Source organism: Atta colombica, unplaced genomic scaffold (assembly GCF_001594045.1).
Source record: "Atta colombica isolate Treedump-2 unplaced genomic scaffold, Acol1.0 scaffold52, whole genome shotgun sequence".
Lineage (NCBI taxonomy): Eukaryota > Metazoa > Arthropoda > Insecta > Hymenoptera > Formicidae > Atta > Atta colombica.
In genome coordinates, this window is record NW_017259542.1 from 1,494,485 (window position 1) to 1,501,091 (window position 6,607).

The window sequence follows — 6,607 nt, forward strand, 5'->3', positions numbered from 1 at the left end:
TATATATTTACGAAATAAAAGTTTCTGTCATTTCTAACGATTTGTCTGACGACGATTCTCTATTTGCCCGAAATACAAAATGTATTCAGCGTTCAACTCCGAATTCGATGCGGGTCTCACATTCGAGCGTCAAATTTCGGGCATCTTATACTAAAACTATAGATAGATGTTGAAAATTGCAAAAATATGTCTCAAAGGATCTTTCTTCTTTGACAATTTGTATTTTTTGTATCTTTCCGAAAAAGTTCATTTAAAATTGAAGAAAGAGAGAGAGAGAGAGAGAGAGAGAGAGAGAGAGAGAGAGAGAGAGAGAAAATATACAATTTATATATCATAATAAAAATATATACAAAATATTTTAACTTTGAATCTTTAAATTTGTCAGTAATATTTTTTCTTGTTGAATAAAAATGAATGAGTTTGATTAATTTTTATTATAATATTATTTTCTTTTCCATCCAATCTTCTTTTATTAGAAAGTAAATGGAAATATGATTTCATTATAAATTTTAAATTTAAATAAAGTATTAAATTGTTTGCCTAGATTAACCAATAGGTATTTAGAATATATATAATAATTTAATTCTTTTAATATTCTTTATATGTCTTCTAAATCTCAGATTAAGATCTACAAGGCTTAAAATAATTTTCACTGATTTGTCATTAAAATAATTTTTTATTTTTTTAGTAACACTTCGATCGATTATTTAAATCGTTGATGAATATCACATCGTAATAATTAAAGTAATTTTAATTGTGTTATTTTATGCAAATTTTCTTTTAGTTTGAGAGCGATGAATACTGACGAGTAATACTAGTCATAATCATCGCTCAGCCTCCTTCATTACGAAACGCACCATATTTTACTGATTCCCGGCTCAAGTGAAAAGACCCTTCACTGCGTGAGGTTTACGTTCTGAAATAAGTGCCGAATGAAAGAAATTACCCCTGGTCCTCGTCGGCAGCGGCTCCTTGCTGAACAATGCGGACCACGTCTGTCGTCGACATCGTCGGCACTCACGTTGCCGTGGCACACACCGATGATCACCGATCACACATCCTACCACTCCTCCTCTTTGAACACCCTCGAAGGAATTCACCGTTCGATGCCGGAGAAATTCTTCTTCGCGAAGAAATTCTCTTTTTGACACGACTCACAAACCTGAATTCTCTTCACTGTACTTTGCGATACACAACGCACGTGTGTTCACCAGACCAGGTTAAAACGCTGGGTGTCCAGGCTGGCTGGCGCCCATCAAGGCTACCGATATGGCAGAACGAAAGAGCGATCTGAGGGCCCGTTCTGCGGCTACGAGCCCCGATATATGTCCTCGTGAAGCTACCTGGTCCGGCTGGTCCCCCTGGTGCCACAGAAAGACGAAGAAGAGGTGGAGGTGGAGGCGAAACCACGAGGAGTTGCACACACGGCGGTGAACACCACCTCACTGAGGCCTCAGACGAGTGTCGTGCTGCACCGCTCGTCGATCTTACCTGTACACACATCTTACATGTACGCACGCAGCGTTTTTCTTTCCTCCTTTCTGTGTGTGAATGCCGTGTTCTTTTCCCGCTGCACACGCAGACAGGTGTACGATTCTTGATTGGAATGTGTGTGTGTGTGTGTGTGTGTATGTGTGTGTGCGCGCGCGCGCGCGTGCACGCCGTGTGTAAACTGGCGTGGCACGTTCTTTGCGTTCTACCTGTTGTGTGCAAGTTACTGGTGAAGATATTCTTTTCCTTCTACTCCGACACAAGCGTACAAAAGTGTGATTCTTGCGTGTGTTATATGTAAACTGGTGTGGCATGTTTTTTATCTTTGTGTGCGTAGCGTTACGCATGTATACGCGTGTGCGTAGCGTTACTCCGCTCGCATACAGACAGCTTAACGCTTATCTGGATGCGTAACGGCGTCGCATATTCTTTTATATCTGTAGCGATAATCTGACTCTTGATCGTGTGCGTAATTTATGTTATACCAATACATCGGGTTCTCTTCTTCCTGCTGTGACCCAGCCGACGCGATGCGGAATTCTTGGTTTCGTGTGTGCAAATGTGCGTTTGTGTATTATAGCGTCGTTTTACCTGCTCCATAAGATGTGCATTAGTATTAGGAAGAGATCGTGCACGAGTGTGCGTACTGTATAGTGCGAGGAATCAGTAATGTATAAGGAGACTGGATCCCGAGAAAGTCAAAGGATTTAAAATTAAACATGTGATATTTAAACTTGAGAAACGATGTAATATTAAATTAATTTTGAGAAACGAGGAAAAGATTAACACAATAAATTTGTTCAATTTTCGTTGAAATTTCCGATTTCATCTGCGTGTTTTTATCATTTTGTATAAAAGACTTTTATTTAAAAATCTCACTATTTTCTTTATTATTTACTAAAGTCTAATAAGATATTGTTAATCAATAATAATCAAATTATTTTACAATTTTTCTTTAATATACATTTTTACTAAGAAATATCTTAAATTTTTAAAAAATTTTTCTTTCAATTTTTCTCTTTCATTATTGTCAAAAATCTAAATGAATTCATTTCATAAAAATTCATTGTATCTTGTCATTTATTAATTTCTTGTAAAATATAATATTCCAAATGCATGTGTTTAGTTTTTTATATAAATATGACTGATAATGAGTATTCTTCGATATATAGCAGCGATTTATCAATAATCCTATCAATAATGGTAAATATATATGACAAGTCATCAATTGTTCGTTTTTTTGTTTATTTTGAATCGTTTAAAAGTGAAATAATTTTATTGAAGAAAAAACGGGAAAGAAAACGCGAGCAGTAATGTCGCGGGAAATAATTCGATCGTGAGTTTCTATTGTGTTTGCAGTCAATGTTGTTGTCGCAACTTCCTTCGCGTGATTTATTTGCAAGAATTATTGGTTCTCTGTCATAAGTAATTTTCCAGGTTAACATTCCTTATTCTTTATTCTACCACACGTTCACTATAGTTAAGTATCAGAAAATCTGATTTCTTTTCTGTAATAATAACTTTGTTTTATTTCATATTTATTGATGAATTAAGATCACGTTAAAAGATCATATCTTTTTTAAAATTATACTTATAATTCGTATTCAACATAAATAAGAATTAATTATTAGAATTAATGAAATTAAATATAAGAGATATACAACAGAACAAACGTCACGATATAAATCAATAACGTCTTAATAATAATTTAAATTATATTTACATTATAATTATTTTTTTCTCAATTATTATTTAAATGCGTTATCTTAAATATTTTTAAAATTATTTTCATGATCTTTATTGTACACTCTGTACTTTACTCAGATAAATCGATCGTTTAATACTTTCAATCTTTTCTTATTCCTTTCCTTTCCATCACTCAGTGAACTATTGTGTCTGATTCTGCAATTCCTCTCTCTTCTCTTCCTCTCCCTCCCTCCCATCCTCCTCCCCCCTCTCACTCTCTCTCTCTCTCTCTCTCTCTCTCTCTCTCTCTCTCTCTCTCTCTCTCTTTCTCACTCTCTTTAACGAATATGGAAATGCATCTTGCATAGTACTTAGAGCTGTAACGAAAATTCGAAAGGATGCAAAAGGCTTTGCTACCTGTTGCGCTCGACCTACAATTGCATGTACTTGTCGCAAAAATTTAAATGCATGAGATGTAGTTTATGGGGAATAGCTTGAGTGCATTAATACGCTTTGTGATGCACGCTAACAACTCTTTATCATACATAAATTTGCATAAGTACAACTAAGTAAGCATGCAAGCTTTATGTTTCTTTACTATTAAACATTTTTTTATATAGTGCTCATATATGCTCACATATGTCTGTACATATAATATTCTGTAAAATACTCGATATAACGATGAAATAATTTGTTGAGATAAAGAATAAAAAAATATAAATGCATATTATTTATGAAATTTATAAATAAGTTTCAAAATTTAAATTTAATAATTTTTTACAATTAAAAATATCAAAGTATAGTCACGAAACTAATTATCTGGACAGTGCGCTGTTATGTCAATGATTTCTTCAAACAATTACAAAATTGTGACGTTAAAAATTGTAATTTTTACTCATGCATTATGGCATTAATAGTTTATATTTCAATAAGTAAAGCTGAGTGTAAAACTAGTATCACACTAAAAATAGTCTGAAGAATTATATTATCGACATAATGATAGATTGTATGAATAATTAATTTCGTCATTGTTGTATATTATTGCACTATGTGTACATAAAGTAGATAGTAAATAATTGTTTCTTAAATTCTATTCACGCATCGTCTGTGAGCCGAGCAAAATCAGTCCCGAAATTCATTCGAAAGTGAGTATATGAATCTCGATTTTAAATTATCTTTTTTTTGTTAACAATAGTATCATCTTAATGATAATAAATAATTTCAGAGTTCAAATCTTGCTTTTATTAAGTTATTTATGAAATTCATTATTAAATAATTAAATTAAATAATATTAAAAAATAATAAATCACATAATTTATACATTAAATTATTTGATAATTATTTTAACTTTGATAATTATTTTTTTCTCATATGCTTTATATAAAAAAAAACTATTATTAAAAGAATAAAATTTAAGTAAATTAGAAAAGAAAAAAACTGTAATAAAAATTAAGACAATAATAACAATAATTTTCGTCAATGACAAGATGACAAGATATAGTACAAGTTATGACTACAAAACAAATGACTACGTCCTTACTATATCATAAAGCGCAGTTCGTTTCCAAAATACTACATATTTGCAAATCATAAAGTCGAGATAACGATGAAGGTCAGATAATCAAACTTTCAGTGGTAAACAAATGGTTAGTTTCAATTGATTTAAATCAATGGAATGTATATATGATTAAATTTTATCACTTTGTTTAAAATCAAAAAGATACTAAAATAACTTAGCTTTGAGTTGTGTGGAAAAAGATTCCTAAGAATTTATAAGAGTTTTGAATTTCGTTCTTGAAATACTTACTTTATTTTCAACAGCTCCCAGCCCTGAACATCTTCCACTCTTTGAAGAACTTCAAGCAATTCATCTATGTGTTCTTCCTCTATCGAGATCATATTGCATTACAGCTAAGGATGTTTTTAACGAATAAGATCACCTGAATTTCAACTTTTCATCGAAAACGAGATTAGCGATATCCACGATTATACGTGCTACCGAGCATCACGTACGGCGTCACACTGGCTCGGAATGTTGATACCGGCACGGCACGGTTTCCTGGGGTGGCAATTGTGTCCACGGCACATTCCATTTACATCTTACATCCTATCGACGTCACGCGGCGCGAGTGACGCGAATATCTTAAGAGACATTTTTCGCGAGAGAAAAGACCATTTTAACTTTATAAAATTACTTTCTTTTAATTCCTTTTAATTAATTATTTATCTATTATGTGAAAGACATATAATATTATTTCTCTAATATGTGTATGTGTACAATCAAAAGTAATTCACATTATATTGCACTTACGATATGTGTAAATAAGTGGCAGAAACATCTGCCGTTATCATTAGCTAATAATAATGAATTAGCCATACAGTGCATATACAAATCTGAGAAAAATACAATTCGAAAAAGAGAGCTTTTATATCACAATATAATTACGTATATTTTTATGTAATGAGTTTCTCAACACGGCTTTAATTTGATTTCTTCTAGTAAAAAGTAATTTTGCAAATATCTCTTGAAATATCAACTCTACACACAGAAAAATACATACTATACTTATTTCAAGTATTTATTATCAAAAATTTATCTGTATCTGTAAATTTATCATAAGTTTATTACAAACATTAAATTTATTCAAAATATATATTTTTAAAAAATCCTAGTAAATTAATACTTCAATCAAAATTACTAAATTAAAACAAATTCGACTCGCTTATTATATGTTATAAAGTCGATAAATCTTATGATTTTCTTCGATAAATTTTATGACATTTTTAAAAAATATATAAATTCTTGTTTTGAGTGTATAATAATTAGTTTTTCTCAAATTTGTAACAAGTATATTTTAAAATTATTATCAAGAAAATATTCTTTGTTGAAGATGAACTGTTACTTAAAATAGAAAATACTTAAAAAGAAAACTGTTACTTAAAAAGAAAATAAATTGAGTAATTTTCATTCAATAAAATAATATTTTTCTGTGTGTACCTAAATTAGTTAAGAGAAATCTTTAAGCGAAAAAAAAAATGCGCGCGTGCGAAGAATATTTTGTGTAATTAGAATGTTCTGTATGCACGTGTGTGTATGTGTGTGTGTGTGTGTGTGTGTGTATGTGTGTGTATGTACAGACACAGGGTGATTCATAAATGCATGTTAATAAGTATTTCAAGGAATAAATTTACACATTAAAATAAGTAAAAAACGTCATATGATTATATGACTACGAATGCTTCAAATCATTTGTAACATCATGTTAATTATACCCAAAGTCGAGACGTGTTAAAACGTACAGTAAGTATCGCTGTACGAGACGTGCACTTATTAAATATTTTTTTTTTAATTATCTATAATTAAAAAATTAAGGTATATAGGATACATCATATTTATATGACGTTTTTTTTACTTATTTAGTAAATATAT